The sequence below is a fragment of the Clinocottus analis genome, unplaced genomic scaffold (assembly GCF_023055335.1).
Source record: "Clinocottus analis isolate CAN_PGR_092001 unplaced genomic scaffold, fCliAna1.0.p SCAF_26, whole genome shotgun sequence".
Taxonomy (NCBI): domain Eukaryota; kingdom Metazoa; phylum Chordata; class Actinopteri; order Perciformes; family Cottidae; genus Clinocottus; species Clinocottus analis.
Genome location: NW_027175998.1, coordinates 3,955,346 through 3,975,069, shown reverse-complemented (window position 1 = coordinate 3,975,069; position 19,724 = coordinate 3,955,346). Strand labels below are relative to the sequence as shown.

Genomic DNA, 19,724 nt, shown 5'->3' with positions numbered 1-19,724 from the left:
GACTGATGCGTATGTGTGCGTATGTGTGCGTACGTGTGCGTGTCAAGCGTGTTTGAGCGCGAAACAGGCCGAGTCCTCCTGTGACCGCCCTAATTATCAGGCGTGACTCACGTGAGGGTAATTACAGCATCTGAGACGGCGAGGAGGAGGGGGGGGGGGGGCGAGGCCACGGACGACCCAGAAGTCCACTGGGCTAATGAAGCGATAAGAGACGCCCACTTTCTCTCCATGACTCGCCATCAACCTCACATGGAGAGAGCGGCAGGGACGGAGCGAGAGGAAGGAAGAAGGCCCGCTACAAAAGACAGAAAAGGGGGGGGACATTGTTTCCCTCTTTTTCTGTCTTGAGAGAGTGTCGGGAGATGATGGGAGGAGCTGTAATCCCCCCCGGGTGTGAAACTAATCTGGCTCCTCTGTGTTCTTCGCCATATCTGGCCCCGGCTCCACAGCGCCGTGGTCCGCTTCCACGGGCGCTGGATTAAGACTCGGATGCCCGGGACTGAATTTGCTCTTGAAGAATCATCTAGGTGTAATCCCTGTGTGAAGCCAGCCCTCCCTGTGCGGTGCATTATACCCCACGCCATGGCTATTACACACAGCAGGGGGGCCACAAGGAGGAGGGTTCAGCGTGTGCTGGGTTCGCTTTACATGGTTACGTAAAGTGAGGTTGGTTCACTTAAGGTGGCCCCATCAACCCCCCTGGGACACGTCAAGTAGTTCAGAGTTCTGACGGGATGTTTTTCACCTCAGTGATTACAATATTTAAATTTTAATACACCCCGTCACATATTTCTTTAATAATCCCGTCTCCTGGTTTTTCATACTCGTATTTAACATTTAACATTTGCATTTTCTATTTGATTCTTTCTTTCTTCTGTTGAATTCTCGGGAAAGATAGAAAATATATCACAAAAGTATTCGACCTTTCCATCCATCCAATGCTTCTGAGGCCTTGAGGAGTCCATCTGAACTCTGAATAAGAACATTTCATGAGAGCAAAATGTGACCATTAAGTGAAAACACGCTGTGAAAGGGTTAAAGTGGGAAAAAGAAAAACAAGGACAAATCCGCGGTAGCAGACCTGTCAATCACAGTAAGCCCGCCCTAAAGCGCACCCTGCTTTATGGTCTATTTGACTCATGTTTACAATGTTTACTGAGGGAATAAATCGAGAGAGTCATGTCCTATAAAGCACTTCCACATCGGCTTTACTTTTCAGAGCCTGACACAAAAACACAACCAACAAGACAAAAATAAGACCGACCGATAACAGCTTAAATTAACACTTATGCCAACCTTACCATGTCTATAATTTGACTTGGGACTCGCACACAAAGGCTTAAGACTTCCTTGGGACTTGGAAAACGATGACTGGGTCCCGCTGCTGGTTATAGACGTCCATAACAGACAACTAGCGGTGCCGAAACTGACCTCATACACACACAAAAAGGATGCGGGATGCGACGGTTTCCATTTAAAACAGTTTCTTCATCAATCCCATAACAAAATGATCTGTTTTCATGATCATCGAGTCGGTCTCAGTGGGCCACAGACACAGTAGCGTCGTGGACAAAGAGCGCAAAGGTCCTGGATCAGCTTTTACTGGATGGCCAGATCTCCTGAGTCATGAGTATTTGGAATCAGGAGGAGAAAAAGAGTCTCCAACCTCGACTCCATGTGCCGTGTGACTCCTTGAAAGCAAAAGGCTGCTCGTCACCTCAGGAGCCCTCGTTCAGAAATACTTCTTTACAAAACACAAGCAGATCAAAGGGACTGAACCAGTCTGTGTGTGTGTCTGTCTGTGTGTGTTCCTACATGATTGACTGTGTGTGTTTAAGTTGCGATATCGTGATCATATTCCTAATCGCGCAGGCGAGAGTCTCCTCGATGCGGAAACACACACGAGCCCAACGCACAGAGCTCACGCAGGCCGGAGGCAGCGAGGGCCTCCATTCCCCGCTCCGCCCCCTCGCCCTCACCCTCGACACCCTCGCCGTCCGCTCCGGCCACCTCGCCACCTCGCCACTCAACCCACGGTCACTATGGCAACCACACACAGGGAGCTACCGGCACCCGGAGGGGCCAATCGGGTCGGGAGGGGTGGGAAACGGTCACACAATGCGCTTGTGCACCCGGGGACCCACAAGTCCAATGCGTCCCCGCACAGACACATAGGAAGGAAGACACACACACACACACACACACACACACACACACACGCATGAGGTCAGAGAAAACATGTCTTACCTTTGCTCATGGTTCATCCTGGAACGTGAAGTAAAAAAAAAAAAAGAACAAAAAAAAGAAGCGGGACCTGAAAGAGGACAAGACGAGATTTTTCATGTGAGTTTAAATCTGTCTGCACTCTTGAACCGCGAGCAGAAATACACCAGATTGATTGTATGTTGTTTTTTTTTCCTCCACTGTTTTTCTTGGCCGGGGGAAAAGGATGGTTTGCCTGACGGGTCCGTCTTGGATGAGACAGAGAGATAGATGAAGGGAGGCCTGCACAGAGATTTGCTGATGAAAAAAAATAAAATAAAAAAGAACAAAAAAAATGGGGGCAATCAAGGCTGCCACAGAAACATGTCTTTTCTGGGTATGTTGCTCTGCCGCCACCTGTGGGCCGGACCGGGTACTGCACCGGCACGCAGTCTCGGGACAGTGACCTCAGAACAACCCAATCACAACTTTTTAGGGTGCAAAGGGAAAGAAAAAGAGGGAGGAGGGGGGAAGTGTTGCTATTATGTATGCAAAGCATTTACTGTCTGACCCCCCCCCTCCCTCTCACACACTCTCACACACACACGCACACACACACACACACACACACACACACACACACATAGCCCCCGGATAATGTCTCTCTTCCTTCTGCGAACAGTATATGTGACTCCCAGTGAAGCGCCGCTCGCCTCGGCACTGCACTTATCATCCAGCAACACTTTCAAAGAGTTTGATGAAATCTATATCTTATATATATATATATATATATATATATATATATATATATATATATATATATATATATTCTTTTCTTTTTGAAGTTTTTATTTAGCAGAGGCCTCTGCAAACCATCATGAGTCACAGACAAACTCGACAGCGTCCTCAGGAAAAAGAAAGTGCCACTCGGAGCAACACGCACGCACACTCACGCGCGTTCACGCGCACACACACACACACACGCGCACACACACACACCTACGCGCAAGCCCCTGCATCTTTTAGCGGAAACGAAGAGGGCTGAGCGAATGCTTTATATTTAGACTGGTGACGCCACGCGAGCGCTAACATGAGAGGAAAGCTCAGCGATGCGTTGGAGAGCCGCGCGTTCAATAATGTATCAGAGGCAGCGTTTTAAGAAACACACACACACGCACGCAGACACACACACACACACACACACACACACACACACACACACACACACACAAACAGCTGGGGGAATCGCCGCTCTGTCTTGTCCTGTCTGCCCGTCTGTCTCTGTGCATGTCCGCAGTGGCGGCGGCGGAGGCAGGTTCGCCGCTCTTGTGGGGGATGGATGAGGGGGGAGGATGATGAGGGAGGAAGAGGAGGAGGAGGAGGAGGGGGGGGTTTGATGTTTGTTTAAACTTTCATCCTGTCGACATGTCTTCACTCGATCCGTCTGTCCCTCAGGATGCGCCTCTCGCTCTGAGCTTCCTTTGGCTCTCTCTTTCTCAGAAGCAAGACACCCCCTCTTTTCTCTCTCTTTCCTTTTCTTTGTGTGTGTGTGTGTGTGTGTGTGTGTGTGTGCGTGTGTTTGTGTGTGTGTTGTACTCCCTCTCCGTGTCTTTTTTCAGCGGACACGGCAAAGCCTTTTAGCAACATAAATCATGCACCAATATGGCCCCAGAACTATAAAAAAGAAAAAAAATCTGCTTCTGACAGCGAGTGGGGAGGAAAGTGCACGTGTGTGTGTGTCTGTGTGTGTGTGCGTGTGTGTGTTTTTTGTTGTTTCGTTGTTGTGTTTGAAGGTCATCTTGATATCGGGCTCTTACCTGGTTCAGCACGCGGGTCGGCTGGGCCGCTTCATTCTTGAGGAACGAAAGAGCAAGAAATCTCCCCAGAATTCTCCTGCAAGGGAGAAGGAGGCAAGAGAAGAGGAAAGGAAGAGAAGGGATTAGGAAAGGAGGCATAGCCATTTAGAAATATACTCTTCAAACTAAACTTTGGGTTTCTACTAAGTTCCCTGCGTTTGCATCAGTGTGTATGTGTGTTCGTATGTGTGTGTGTGTGTGTGTGTGTGTGTGTGTGCGTGTATGTGTGTGTGTGTGTGTGTGTGTGCGTGTGCAGTAATTGTTCCCGAAGGACACGCCGGGTCAAACGGACTCGACTCTACTGCGGCCTTACAGGCTTCCAAGGCAGCTAGCTACAAGCCGAGTGTACACTTGTGTGCACTAGTAAGCACACACACACACACACACACACACACACACACACACGTCCTCCGTGCTGTTCTCCTGCTATTCTATGGCGGCGCAGCATCATAAAGAGTCATAAACAGAAGTCACTTCACTTCACTTCACTTTTTTTCTTTTATCATCCTCGGTTGAACTTCGAGGCCTTGGACAAAATAATAGTAAACAGCAGTGATTCTCAAATTTGCTCTCAATAAACTAAAATAATATTGTGTTTCAACATTTTTATTTTTTTTTAAAGAAAAGATTAATTATTTTTTAAATTTAAATGTTTTACTGAAATATTTATTCCTACTGCTCACTGAATTTTGTGCTTGTCAACATTTAAAAACTAAAAAACTAAAATGATATTCATCAAATTGTGCTGTATTATTGAAGTACAGATGTGTAATACCTTTGATGTATTAAAACAAGTATATTGATCAAATATCAAAGTACCTAGAAACACATTTAGTCCAGCTCTTCTTTCAGCTTAAGACTAAAGTCTTGAGACTCAGTCTTGAGACTATTCCCTTTCTCTTTTAAGTTCAGTTCCATGAAATGTAGAAATCCTGTCGAGTTGGATTCTGATATTAACATTTAATGACATATAATGTTTTCATTTATGTCAATGAAAGTGTTCCAGTTAGAAAGAGGCTATGAAACGGTTCCAATGGCAGACATCTTCATGCTTCATGCTTCATCAGCGTAACAATGAAGAGGGGGAACCCCCCCAAAAAGAGTTTGAGAAGCTCTGTTGTACAGCAACACATCCACAGCCGTGACATCTTACAGCAGCAGAAGAAATAAAACAGGACTAGAGATCCCAGCAGGGTGCTTGTGGAGCGAGGTGCCATGACACAGAGCCACCACTAGTCTGTGCTGTTACACCATTCCTGCGCCTGTGCTGCTGACCGACTTAACTGGGATAAGGAGACATGATGAGGATGATGAGGATGATGATGGCAGAATACATTAACTGCAGGATCTTGATGATGTAAAGATGATGTGTGAAGTGTGAGTTTTTTTAATTACCAGTCGAGGAAATTAAAAAAAAAAAAACTAGGACATATGTCATTACTGTTACGTTTCTTCACCCTGCAGGTTTTCAGTTTTTTTTTTTTTTTCCCAGGGTTCGCGATGGAACTCACGTCTGACATAACGCACGTTAAACATAACGAGAAGAAACGTCTCTGTGTCTCCAGACAGCAGATTTGAGCGCCCAGCCCTGGCTTGCATGTGTGTGTTTGTGGCTAATGTATGTATGCGTCACGTGTGAAAACTGGTTCACACTTTATTTGCAGTCGATGACACACACCTTCCCTCCCCCCCTGAGTTGCTCTCCTCTCGCACCATGTTTCCTCTGTAACGATGTGACAACGGCTGCTAAAATCAGTCGGGTGAGGGCTGGGGGGGGGGTTATTAAGCATCAGTTACCCTCGGTTCCCGGCCGCACGGCTTTCCCTCTCCATCATGTTTGTTTTCCTGGTGGGTTTTTCAGTGCTCCCTGGATGGAAACCACCTTGTTAGTGAGAATGTGCTTCACCTGCGCTGGCCCAGCACAAGTAATTAAAAAGCCTCGGCAGCACTCGGCAGAGAAAGAAAAAAAAGAGTTTGGAAACTAGATCATTTCCAGAGAGAGAGAGCGAGAGCGAGAGAGAGAAGTAGGCAATTTGGCGCTCACAGGTTTCGGGCGCAGCCGGACAAGTTATGTCCATCCTGTTGTTTTGCAGAGCCGCCATTACTGTTAGTCTTCCCCCGACTTCGGCGAGGTAAAAGTGGCCCCCCGCGGCGAGAGTCTGCCTGCGAACCGTTTTTAGTTGCTTTGCATCTCTGTGAGGATCCGCCCCATGGGAGCCCTTCAGAGTGCCTTTGAATCCTTTTCATGGCCGACTGTTCAGCGGAAGGGAGTCAGAATGTCGATCCGAATTTCGAGGGGGTGGGGCGGGGTGGGGTCGACTGCGACCGCTCCGGCTGGACAATCGTCCCCGGTGGTGGTGAATGATTCAGGGGGGGAAAAGCGACCGCATTATTTAGGTCACTAAAGTGCTTCCACGTACCCGTTTCACTCCGTGAGCCGAGACTATTTTCTGCGGCGATGGCCCAGATACATTTTATTTTTGATGTCTAACCCCAACCGGGGCGACTCGGTGGACCTCGGCTCACTTTGGGGCTGGGCTTCACTCAGCATGCGAGAAACACTCGTCTTAGCTTCCTGTCGGCTGGACTCAACATCAAGGCGAAGTGGGGAAGCGGGGCAGCAGGGTGGGCATCAGACGGCCTTCTCTTTCAGCCCTACTTTAGCGGGCGGGGGTCGCATAACACTGACATGATTACCTACACACTTCCTCTCCAGACACAACCCTCCCCGTGCTGGGCCGTGGCTCTTTAAAAAGGCGGCGAGCGCTTGGTAGTGAGGCGTTTTAAGAGAAAAATAAATTTCGAAATTGAACTTTGTAAACATGTTTACTCTTTCGAGGTGCATGTGCTGATGCCGAGGAGGTTACCGCAGGTCGGTTCGGCGGCGGGGACCCCTTTGGAGCCGCGCGACGCAGTTTTCACGCAAAACAACTCGTTTTTCCGCTCGCGTTTACACAAGAGGGTGACGGGGTGGAGGAGCTCTTTGAGAGGATGTACGATTGCACGAACGGCGCGATTCGACCAAGTCGACCTGTGCACGTGACGGGCGAGAGCAACGCAAAAAAATGTCGTCCAATCCTCTATAGAAAATGAGCTCCTCCTATATCCATAAGGTAGGGTAAGCAAAGCTTCAGTTAGCATTATTATGCTCCGGTGTGCTTTTACGTCCTGACTTAACAAACCAAATGCAGCTGCAGATAAAATCTTAGGCTTCTACCTTCTGGAGAAGACAATTTATCAGGACTAGAACAAGGGGCGTGTTCAGTATTGGGAAAAAAATGTATGACTTCATGTTGATTTTTAGGTCAAACTTAAGGGTTCAGGTCAAGAGGTCGGAGTGAGGAACACCCCGTGAGAACGTAAGGCTTTTCGACTGTGAATTCAATGATACAACACATTTCACAACAAAGAATTTTAAATGGGAAGTATGATTTAGTGTAAAGTGCTCAAGGTTGTGATCATAACAACGAGGTAGTGGATACAAGCCGTTTCCTCTTTAGAGATGGGGTAAAGAGCTCGGACATCAGGAGGGAACTTGGAGTTGAGCTCCTTCGTGTCCAAAGGAGTCATGTGAGGTGGTTCGGGGCATCTCATTCAGATGCCTCCTGGACACCTTTGATTAGAGGTTTTCCGGGCACGTCCAACTCATAGGAGACCCCCGGGGGAAGACCCAGGACACGCTGGAGGGATTATATCTCCCAGCTGCCTTTGGGAACGCCTCCGGATCCCCCAGAATGAGCTGGAAAGTGTTGCGGGTGAGAGGGAAGCCTGGGTCGACCTGCTGGGCCTTCCGCCATCGCGACCCGACCCCGGATAAACGGATGAAAAGGCGCAGCTTGAAGTAACGACCCCACAGAGAATCATCACCAAACTGCCGCTCCCCTCAGCTCCGCGGAGCATTTTAATCGTCCTTCTGCTCATTACTGTGGTTTCAAAAAAAGCTCCGTCTCAAAAACACACACCTCCTTTGACTGGTGTCCAGCAGCAGCTCAACGGATAGAGAGAGTTTGGGACGTCCAATTGCGAGATAACCGGCTCCAAACTGATGCTAACGTGTCTGCCGGGTGTCTAAACATTAGCATTTCCACTGTATCAACTTTGTTAGGCGATAATGTCAATCGCATGTCAACAGTTTGACTTTCAGTCCCTTGGTTTTGTGTCAAGCTTACAGTAACGCAGTGAAATAAGCATCCTTTTTGTCAGAGACTCCACGCCAGTTCCTCACCCAGGTGTCAAAATTTCAAAACTTTATCGTCTCCCAATCTCAGATAAGACTTCAGTCGGGTTATTTCAGGAAAGTTTCCACTCCGACAGAAGACATTACGCAACCACGTCATGCGAGCTGGCTCATAAAGGGTAACTTAGTGTTTTTTTCCGGGTATTTCTGTGTGAGTACCACGTCTGCATCGCAGAACCTTTAGCTTCTTAATTTCGGCGCCGTGTGTCCGACACACCGCCTACGTGGGCTCGGCTCTGTGGATCATGTCACAGACCTCAACAAAGTTAAGTTCTGTATGTAGTTCTGCCCTCCAGCGTCTTTCTGTGAAAAGAATTCCATCTTTTGTGAACAAACAGCTTTTATTCTGAAATATCTTCAGGACAGTCTGGAAAAATATGCAGTGATATGCACAGTTTCATAGATTTACAGAGTAACCGGATTTAAATGTTTCACAAAAGTGCTTCTGAGTTAACCAGTGCTGCAAAATTGCAGAGCCTTCTCAGTATTAATGGGCATTAATGGAACTCCCGCTGCGTGCTTCTGCAGAAGTTTGCTTGACGGACATACAAAATATGCTAAATAAACTCCACAAGAGAGATTTGAGATTTGTGCCCAAGACTAAGTACATTTTGCACCCGCGCCTCAGCGAATGATTGTCTTAATAGGTCTGCTATAGTTTATGCAATGTGAAACCTAACCAGGATACATTTAATTTCACACTATTTCACTAATTTCTACTACGGCTTGTTAAAGCAGCTGAAGGACTAATAGGCATAACTACTTTATTATTATTGTTGTAAAATAGTTTTGAAGGAGAACGCTGCAGCCGGAGAGCTATGAAATCATTCCAGTAAATTCCTCATCGTCAATGTACGTCCACCAAAAGTGTTTGTTTTTGGACAGTTATTCTGGCTGTCTAATAACATTATGGAAAGAATCCTACAGATTTTTTTTTTTACCTTTCTCTTGATCTGCTCTGTTTGCTATTGTAGAGAAGAGTTCACAGATATAACACCTTCATACTTTGTGTATGTATGTATGTATAAGTGGATGTATTCGCTTTTGTATTCCGTTTTATCACATTTTATTATATATATATACTGTACATTTTATTTTATTTTAAAAAAAGCCTCCTGTGGACACGTGTTGGAAATTAGCATTTAGCTATAAACACTTAAAACAGTGCATCTGGTTTTCTTTTTGTGCATGTGTGCAAGGAAATCTAATGCCATTGTGATGTCCACATCAAATAAATATAGTCAAGTCAAGTGTCTTGTGACTTGTGGAACAGTGGAAACAGATTGTCGGTCTGGTCAGAGTTTGTCATTTCGCTTAGTGTTAGCTTGGTTGGACACAATTACGTCAACAGACGGGGTCAAGCGACATTTTGTTTCCCTGTAGGATCCTTTATTCAAGTTTTCAAGCATTTATAATAACAATATGAGCCCAGGGCACGCTATTTCAATTTGCGTATACATTGACGATGCGAAATAATCACCCTGAGCGATTATGTTGCTGCAATACCAGACCAATTTAAATAAATGTTGTTCTCATTAATCGCTTCGACACTAAAACATGTAAAAAAAAATAAAAATAGGATGCAGGTTAAAAATGAGAGAAAATTCTTGGAATGTTCCAGAAGTTTCAAGACCTTTCCGGTCGATCACATTAACGATGACAATGATCCGGTCTGCTTTGCCTCCTGAGAGGCCAAACTGCTACAAAATGCCACAATTACAGTACGGAGAAAAAAGAGTTTGAGATTTAAGGAAGCCTTCTCTCCTCACGCTTACTGGAAAGAGGAAAAGCTGCAGCAGAGAGGGAGGCTGTAAGCAATCTACAACTCGGTAAATTCCATGTCACGACAGTTTAATACACGCGGCTTACATAAAGGGCACAAGCAACCCCGCTGTGAAGCGGTGTCACGTCTTTGTGAAATAATCCTATATTTTCCCGGTTTCCTTTTGAAGCCACAAAGGCGAGAAAATTCTCAATGACTGCTCTCTTTGAGCAGCAGATGCTACCGTGTTTCTGGCGAAGGGGGGGAAGTCAAGGCGAGACGGTGACAATCCTGAATTATCATTTGGTAGGTGCAACAAATTACTCAGCGCTGTCCTACTTTTAAAGACATATTAGACACCATTGTGCTCCGGGGGCCGAGAGAAGGAATGACTGAGAGGCAAAAGAAGTGAAAGAAAGTGTCTACAACACAGAGGGGGGGAGCTCAGAAGAATGAACGGGCGTCATGGAGGGCGGGCGAGGGGGAAGGGAGAGAATTATAGCGAATGCGAAAGGGCAAATGAGATATATAAGAGGGAGGAAGAGCTTCTAAAGTGAGGAACTGGCAAAAGCTTTGCCCTGTTGCATCTGCTCAGCCCTCATCTTTAAAAGGCAAAATTACACATTACACCTAATAACGCCCCCGAACAATGAATTGTCTGGGCGCTAACGTCTTAATGTATTCACCGGTAGAGACAATGCGTGCAGTTGTTTCTCGTCCAGAAGTTGCAGATGCGGAGAGGAAGCACCTGTCAGGTTTCTCTGGGAGGTCGAGCGAGCCGGGTTGTTAATTTACAGCGGAATAGACGGAGGAAAAGGGCGGCCGATTGACACACGGGGGGGGGAGGTGGCGTTCGGGTGGGACCGCCGTGACTTGACGCCTGCTTATTTCTTGCTTTTGACGAGGCCACGAGTGTTCGGCTGATGTTGGGATCCCAGGATTTGAGGGCCCACAGAATGACTGCAACCGGCTTCATAATGAAGCGCTCGCAGTCCCTTTACCAATGTGACCCATTTTCTGTTTCCTCCCCCTCTCGCTGATACAGCTGCCCCAAATTCTTCACAAGGAACCAATATGCATAAATTTAATTAAAATGGCAAAAATTATTGGAATAGATTCTTATATTCCCCCCTTTCTCCGAACCATTAGTCCTTGGGTTTGCTTGGACTCCAGCGGTTGAGGAGTCTGACGGGGTCAGCCTTCCTTCTCGGAAGGAAATGTCACCACAGGGACGGTAAATTACAATAACACAGATGAACTTTCACTTTAAAGGACACAATGAGATTGAAAAGATGTTGTTTTTTTTACTGTGTGTGTGTGTGTGTTTATGTGTGTGGAATCAAGACAGTTTTTCTTCTTCTTTTGTTAAAGTACCAATTGTCTCTTTTGGCGGCTTTTCTGTGAAACTGTACGACAATTAGGACGTGTCTTCTTCATTTCTGTTTGAATGTTTTTTTTAATTTGATTGTTCTGTCTCAGTGGCTCCGCTTTAGAAAAATGAACAGGATGTAGGAGTGTTTATGACGTAAAATGGTCAAAATTTCAAACCCTAGCAATATAGCAAGGGGTTTTGTTAAATATCTTGCATTATTATAATATTCCCTGGAGCGACTTATTATACAGCACCCAGACACCCACTGTAAATGCACAAGGTTATTGGCTGAACAGGCGATGATCAGTTTCCATGCCTGGAACTGGCTGAGTTTTTGCAGAGGTGCTTCTGAACATCAATCTGATCTCGGGCTGGCGGCGTGAGCTAAGATGTTACTCATCAACTCATGACAGCTGGCTCACATGCTTGTTTCTCTTGATGTATTCCCTCAGTAAACATTGATTGTAAACATGAGTGTACGGTCTCAATCTAGAGTTTAAAGTCCTGTTCAACACTGCATGATGCCGATTTCGTGAATTACAGTCCCATTTAGGGTCTAATCGTCACTCCTGCGCACTCAAAATACGGTCATTTTCCGTTTATTGGATGCAAAAAAATAAAGATGGCGATGGACAAAAGGTCAAACTCCAGGCTTCAAAACTTCAAAACTGTAGTCCACAAGCAAATTAGTGATACAACAACTCCTTCCACTTTTAATATCCAGTCAATATTTTTTACAAGCTCCAGCAAACACAAATAGAAGGGGCAAGGGACCCAGATGGTTACTAATCACAGTAGCACCCAGTTAGCCGTACGCTGTTTGGCTGACTGAGGCCTTAATCAGGCAAGTTGTGAAAGCGAGGCACAAAGCACTGCCTTTTTATAGTCGCTCAATCACTGCGCTGCAGTTTGCTAGGAAACCGTCAAATGAGTGCTAACATTAGATTAACCATGAACTTGGAGGTCAGGTGCTGGGCTTTTTTCCTGGTTCAGGACGGCCTTAGCCGCTGTATACCTGAGCCAGAGATAAAGCAACCTAATAACCACCAGTACAGTTTAAATGAATGAAATCAACTCACCCGGCGTACCGATTTTTTAAACTCGAGGCGTTCAGGGCGGTCATGCAAAAACTGCAAGCAGCAACAACAAAAAACGAGGTGCACTTAGCGATGCAAAAGCATTGTGCAAAAAGCCTCAGTCTCATTAAAAACAATTTCAAAATAAAGCAAGCTGCCGGGCTGCTAACGTGTGCTACGTCTGACGCCCCAGTGGATTGAGTGTTGATGGGTCGATGTGTCTCTGGCGGTTTCCGCTCGATGACGCCGTCCAAACCAGCCACAACGTCGCGGAAGCTGCTGGAGTTTGCGCTGTTAGCATAGTTAGCTTTGAGCTGCTGGTTTAAGCTTAAATAAGAATCCATTTTGTATATATTTTGGCAGGCAAATTAAATTGTTTACAGGATATTCAACCTTTGTTTCCCGCTAACGCTTTTAACACTTGGTTCGAGGGCTTATATGAAGGTAATAACGGTGTCCATGAATTTGAGATGTGAGTTTAGAGAAAATTGCAATCCCACCTTGGTATTGTGGGGGTTGGTTTATGGCTTTTTGTCAGTGATACCTCCAGTCTGTGGACATGTGTATGAGTTACACTCGTTGTCTTTTTGATTCTTCGTCTGTGTGTAATCAACAACTGAAAATCAAATACAGGACGTTCAATTGAAGAGTATCTCAACCATATCTATTGAAGGATGTCACGTTGAACTGGATGAATTATAAACATATTCCGATCAGAAATGCATCATTCAAAATAAAAAAGTCTTAAAATAAAGTATAAAAGTATTCACTTCATTCAGGTGTGATGTCACCCAAAAAGCCATGCTATTATATTATAATCTAATAAAAAGAGACATTTGTGTGCAGGGACTTCACTCGTTTGCACTCCATTCATCCTCTCACGTCTTTGTTGGGCAGTAAATGAACGTGTCAGGATTGTGATTATATCGGGCTGTTATGGGTTTATTTTTCGGGGGCTTCATTTTGGATGTGAGTGGGTACGTTTGCTCAAAAGATGTGAGCTTTGTCTCGTGGCGGCGCTTCACATTGCCGCATTTAATAACCACCACGGTCTCTGAACACGTGAGACACACTGCTTGTGAACTTCCTGTGAGAAGACTGAACCTATAAGAGTCTTTCCCTTCTTGGCCAAAAGCGCTGGTCGTTAGCCACTTTTCTCTTTCTGGACAGCGCCACGTAAACTGGCTGATGATGGGTCTCTCTCCCGGTCTCTGCCATGTGTGTGTGTGTGTTTATCTCACTCGATAATGATCGAAATACACATATTTGATTGGCCAAGTGGCATCACGTGAGATGGTTTACAACGCACCGGACCGCTGAACGACTCCCGTATTCTATTATGTATATAAATTTTACATATTTTGCACACTGTTTACATTTAATTTAATTTCCTTAATACACACTTCACAGTTATTTGTATTCTATTGTGTATACATATTGTATATATATATAACATTTGTATATAACTTTCATTCCAGTTCTTTTATTTTATTTTATTTTGAGTGTTTACTTTATTTAGTTGATTCCATTTGATGTCTGTAAAGTGTTGGGCGCTACTCTGACAACAAATTTCCTCTTGGGGATTAATAAAGTATCCATCCATTCATCCATCCATCCATCCTTTCATCCATCCACCCTTCCATCCATCCATCCATCCATCCATCCATCCTTCCATCCATCCATCCATCCATCCTTCCATCCATCCATCCATCCATCCATCCATCCATCCTTCCATCCATCCTTCCATCCATCCATCCATCCATCCATCCATCCATCCATCCTTCCATCCATCCATCCATCCATCCATCCATCCTTTCATCCATCCACCCTTCCATCCATCCATCCATCCATCCATCCATCCTTCCATCCATCCATCCATCCATCCATCCATCCATCCTTCCATCCATCCATCCATCCATCCATCCATCCATCCATCCATCTAAAGGCCTAAAAAGCTGCGCCGGATGAAAGAAGCAATCCGTCAAAATGTAATAATTATCAATTATCAAGAGATACAAACTGTAATAATCATCAATTCTCAACAGATACAGCGGCGTCTGGGTCGCGAGTACAGTGCACACAAAGCCGACGCCATGTTGAGAGCCGTGCGGAGGCAACACACATGATCCCAGTCTGGTCGTCGGCTTCGTTAGAGACACCTTTGACTGGCCTGAGCAGTGGAACAATATGGACCGACCACGTTAGCGGTTGAGTAATTAGTCCCGTCAGCGCTGCTCCTCATGAACTCAGAGCCTCATCATGAACGCCGAACGTCAACAATCCGACACTTTGTTTGTACGCTGTTGATTTTTCTGCAGCGATGCCATTCTCTCTTCACATCAGGAAGCAGGAGCAGATTTCTCCTGTCATCGCTCCTGCGGCTGTATGAATGTGTGTGTGCGTGTGTGTGTGTTTGTTTCTTCCCAAGCATCTGCCGTCATCCTGCTGGTGAAAAACGAGGTGCACATAAGTCATCCAGTGAGAGGTAGTCACTAATAGGATAGAGGCTGCTCCACAGGAATGAGCTATGGCCTTATTACCCACCTCACTTCCTGCAGTCGGTGTCCTCCCATAAAAGCACAACAACACTGTTCCCGTCCTCTCCCCTACACATGCTCCATCCATCCATCCACCCATCCATCCATCCATCTCCTCCAGCCTCTTTCCTTGCCGTCCTTCCCCCTTCTCTTTACTTCGTTCTTTCCCCTCTCCCCCCTTCTCTTTGCCACTTCCTTCTCTCTCTCTCCACCTCGAGCACCTGATTTCCACCCTGCATTAAAATAGCCTCTTCCGCACCTCTCCCCTCCGCAGAGCGCCTACCTGATTTACTCAGATCTCCTCCTCTCTCCTCCTCCTCCTCTCTCTCTCTCCTTTCTCTCTGCTCCAAACCTACCTCAACCTGACCTCATCCCTCTCCTTTCCTCTCTTCTTTCATTTACTTTCCTCTCCTCTCCATACTCTTCTAAACTTTCATCATATGCCTCTCCGCTTGATCTATTAATCTCTCTCTGTTCTCGCTCGGTGCTCCTTATCCCCTTGGCTCCTTTCCTCCCTCGCTCCCTTCTTCTCACCCTTATCCCCCCCCCCCCCCCATCCATCCCTCCTCCCCTTGCCTCTCTCTCGCCTCAGCACCTGCTTTTGGAAAGCTGTCTAGACTGGCAATGAAATGAGGATGGAGAGCGATGGAGGAGGTGGTTGGGCGCAAAAACACGAGCGGATAAGAGAGAGAGGGGGGAGAGACACTTCTGAGGAGGAGCAGAGTGTTTGAGGAGAGAGATAAGAAGAGTGGATGACATGAAAGAGTGTGGATTTATTGTAAAAAAAGAGGGTTCGCGATCTGAAGTGGAGTTGTTCATTTTTAGAAGAAAAGAAGACCCGCTACTTCTCCACGGTTCCTTTTGAGTTGTCAGTTTCTTTTTGTTGTTTTTTCTTTTTTTTGCACTCGTAAAGATTTGCTGCCGTCTTCCAGAGAACACAACAGCAATCATTTTGCCACGGTTCACTCACTTCACACCTGCTGAACACCTCTGTCCACTCCTCTGTCCTTTCTGACAGAGGAGTGTGTGTGTGTGTGTGTGTGTGTGTGTGTGTGTGTCATTTTTTCTCTGTGAGATCTTCCCAATTCACACTTTGTATCAAAGCACAGATCTTGATCCGAGGAGACTCCGTCGGTTTTTGTTTTTTTTGGCGGCTGTGAGTCCCGTCGTATCGTGAATAAAGGGCAGGTGGAGGAGGAGGAGCAGAAGGAGCAGAAGGAGGAAGAGGAGGAGGGAGGTGGAGTAGGTAGAGCAGGTGGAGGAAGGAGAAGGAGGGAGGTAGAGCAGGTGTAGGAAGAGGAGAAGGTGGAGGGATGTGGAGCAGGAGGAGGAAGAGGAGGTGGAGGAGGAGGGAGGTGGAGGAGGAGGAAGAGGAGAGAGGGAGGTGGAGCAGGATGAGGAGGAAGAGGAGTTGGTGGAGGAGGAAAAGTAGGAGGAGGTTGAGCAGGAGGAGTAAGAGACAGAAAGAAGTGAGTGAAGGAAACAAAAAAAAATAAAATAAAATAAATTAAGGCCTCAGTTGAGTGATGAAATAAATGAGGACAAACAGATGCTGGATTACATCTTCATATGACAGATACACACAGTTTGTGTGCGTGTGCGTGTGTGTGTGTGTCTGTGTGTGTGTGACAGAAGGAAGTGTCCTGCCTGTCTGTAACAGGATGTGCTAATTAACCTTTCCCCCGCTGAGCGAAAGCTATTAAAGCGAAGGCTTTTAAACAAGTTCCATCAGGAACGCGTTACACAAGTCAAGTTGTATGAACAGCGACTCTGTGAGCTGGACAGCTTCATCCCGCGTGTCTATATTTATCTACGTAGCCATGTGCGTATTAGTCGAGTGGGGCTAATTTAAAGTGCTGCGTGGCTCCATCTTTAACAGGTTTTTGAGCGCTGAAGCGGAGGTTTCGCCAGTTGCCGTCACACAGCGGCGCCATTCAAGATCTACCTCGATCTTTCTTGCACAATGTTTTATCCTGAATAGGAAAAAAACAGCTGTTTTGAAGAGATACAAGTCTGATGAACTTTGTTTTATGCAATTTAATATATTTATATGTTAAATACTTTATAAATTAGATCAAATTAAATAAAAGAGCAATCTCATTCTGTTGATTTGCTCTCGTCAGGTAAAGAACATTTTGAGTTAAATGCCGGGTTGCTAATCTTTTTTCATGAAACATTTCTTGTTCTTGAACACTCAGGCTGCCTCGTGTGGCTCGAAGGTGTACTGCAGAAATAAATGTTAATTATAAACTATGAAAATCTAATTTAAGATATAATAATAAACCAAAACAATCAAAACAACCATGCAACACGTTGTCAGTCAATCAAGTCAAACAAATTAACTCCAACATACAGATATATATTATATATATATATATATATATATATTTTTTTTACTCATTTACCTGCTTGGTTTTCTTTTGTGTGTGTTTTCTCTCCGCATGTTTGTATTTTGTATTTTTTCTTACCTTTTAAGTGATGTATTTTTCTGTTGTCGAAATAATTTAATTAAACATCAAGTATAAAAAAATATTTGGTGACCCCCCCCCAAAGAAATTCCAAAAATAATAATAAAATCGGCCGCAAGCCTCCTGTGGGTCCCGACCCGATTGCTTTAAAAAAAAAAACAAATATCTGTTTGGTTTGCTGCCCGAGGTTGGCAACGAGCAGCTCAAGCGGCTGTACAGTACTCCAGTAAATGGGCACAGAAAAAGAAATAAAGCCCCACAGTCTCAAGCGAGCGCCAATGTGGCCGGCAGTAGAAAGTAACATACAACTTGATGCCCTCCCCCATGCCCCCTCACCCCAACCCTCCCTCCTCCTCCCCCGCCCCAAGTGAGCCTCCAGTAGCAGCGGGCTAGCCAAACCGTAGCCGCTAATGAGGCTCAACATAGATTCTGTCCCAACAGAGCCCCACTCCAAACACTAGGAACCATCCTCTCACAGACGTATGCCCTCACACACACACACACACACTCACACACACACATCAGAGACAAGAAACCCTGGGCACGATAGCAAACAAACACTAAGGGGCACAGCGACGTGTCATGTGTTCGGTGAAAATCTTGTCGCTGAAATTGTGGGGCTTTTTATGTCTTAGCGTCTTTGGAAGGATTGGCAGCCCTCAGTGCTCAGATATGAAGCAGGTGTGAGTGACTTGGACAAAATTCAGTAGTAGTTACAGCCTCACAGGGTTTTTAGCAATAATGATGCCGCATGTGGCAGCGCTTCACATTGAAGTGCAGTGTCTTTTTTTCTCTCTCTCTCAATTGTTGGAGCCAAGTCATATTGTGGTTATTGTAAACGTGTGTGGGGTTTAATGTGATTACAGCTTCTTTCAAATTCTTCTGATGGATAAAAGGAAAAAACGACAACGTCCTTGTAAAAATTTGTGTGGTCTGTTGTTGCTTTTCAGCCGTTTATTCCCAGTGGCTTTGGGTCTGGGCCTCACCAAACATGTTTAAATGTGACCCATACAGCGTGGGATCTTAAAGATGAGGTGGGGCAGTCTTGAGCAACGAGCAAGAGTACGCTACTTCTTCAGAATTATTCAGTTATGTTGCCAACTGTTTTACAATGAAAGTAGCTCGCAGCAAATAGCACCAAAGTCGCTAAATCTGGCGAGAAAGCTGCCAAGTCGGCAGTTTGTCAATTCACCCATTATTACTTTTGGAACGAATGAGATGATCAGACGGGCGTCTCTGCATAGTCTCCTCCCCCTCAAACATGCACAGCCCCCAACCCACTCACTCACAATTTATATACGGGGTTCACTACCTACTGGCTACACGACCCCTCCCTCCATCCAATTTTTTCTTGTTTTTTAAATTTTTCTTTTGGACAATCTTTTTTAATAGTGTGTGTATGTATATATTACGTTGTGTGATGTGTCGAGCTACTTGGACCTTGAATTTCCTTTTGGGGATCAATAAAGTAATAATCTATCTATGTATCTATAACTGTCCTGTGACAGACAGCAGATACCACATGTACACCACCGTTTAAGAGTTTTGGGGTCACCCAAGTTTGGGGTCGCAAGTTTTCTCATGAAACATCCTTCATTCATAAGATCAAGAACAGACTGGAGAGTTTCACATGAAGGTTTTCTTTTTCTGGCCATTTTGAGAGTTTAATGAACCCACAAATGTGATGCTCAAGATACTCAACCAGCTCAAAGGAAATCCAGTTTTATATCTTCTTTCACCAGCAAGACTGTTCTCAGCTGTGTGACATCACTGCACAAGGTTTTCAAGGGTTTTCTGTCATCCATTAGTCTTCTAAGACGATGATCAAACACAATGTACCATCAGAACACTGATAGCTGCTGGAAATGGGCCTCTAAACACCGATGTCGATATTTCATTAAAAACCAGACGTTTTCACCAAGAATAGTCTTTTACCACATTGACAATGTGTATTTCTGATTTAAAAAAAACCCGAACTTTTGAAGGGTAGTGTATGTATATAAGTACACTCGTCATTGATTGACAATCATGTAATGTTTTTTGTTGAAGATTACCCACCCTGCTTTTTAAGTGAGGTGTTTTTAGTTATTCTGGCTGATAAAACTGCTCCGGTTCGGTTCAGTTGGGTGCAGCTCGGTACGACCATAGACTGTGTGTAAGAAGTGGACGTAGTCATCGTGACGTTATCAAGCCTCGAATTTGGCCGATTTGGAA

At 45.3% G+C, this 19,724-nt stretch overlaps 1 protein-coding gene across 24 annotated transcripts in view; it reads right to left on the bottom strand.

Moving 5' to 3' along the window:
• The window catches only part of ptprdb (protein tyrosine phosphatase receptor type Db), a 157,946-nt gene that overhangs the window by 108,810 nt on the left and 29,412 nt on the right, over window positions 1–19,724 (bottom strand). For all 24 annotated transcript variants that reach the window (XM_068591835.1, XM_068591840.1, XM_068591843.1 and 21 more), the window contains exons 4-5: window positions 4,020–4,095; window positions 2,248–2,314 (exon numbers count right to left, since the gene is read on the bottom strand). The gene's annotated coding sequence lies outside the window, so the exon portion shown is untranslated. The remainder of the gene's footprint in view (window positions 1–2,247; window positions 2,315–4,019; window positions 4,096–19,724) is intronic.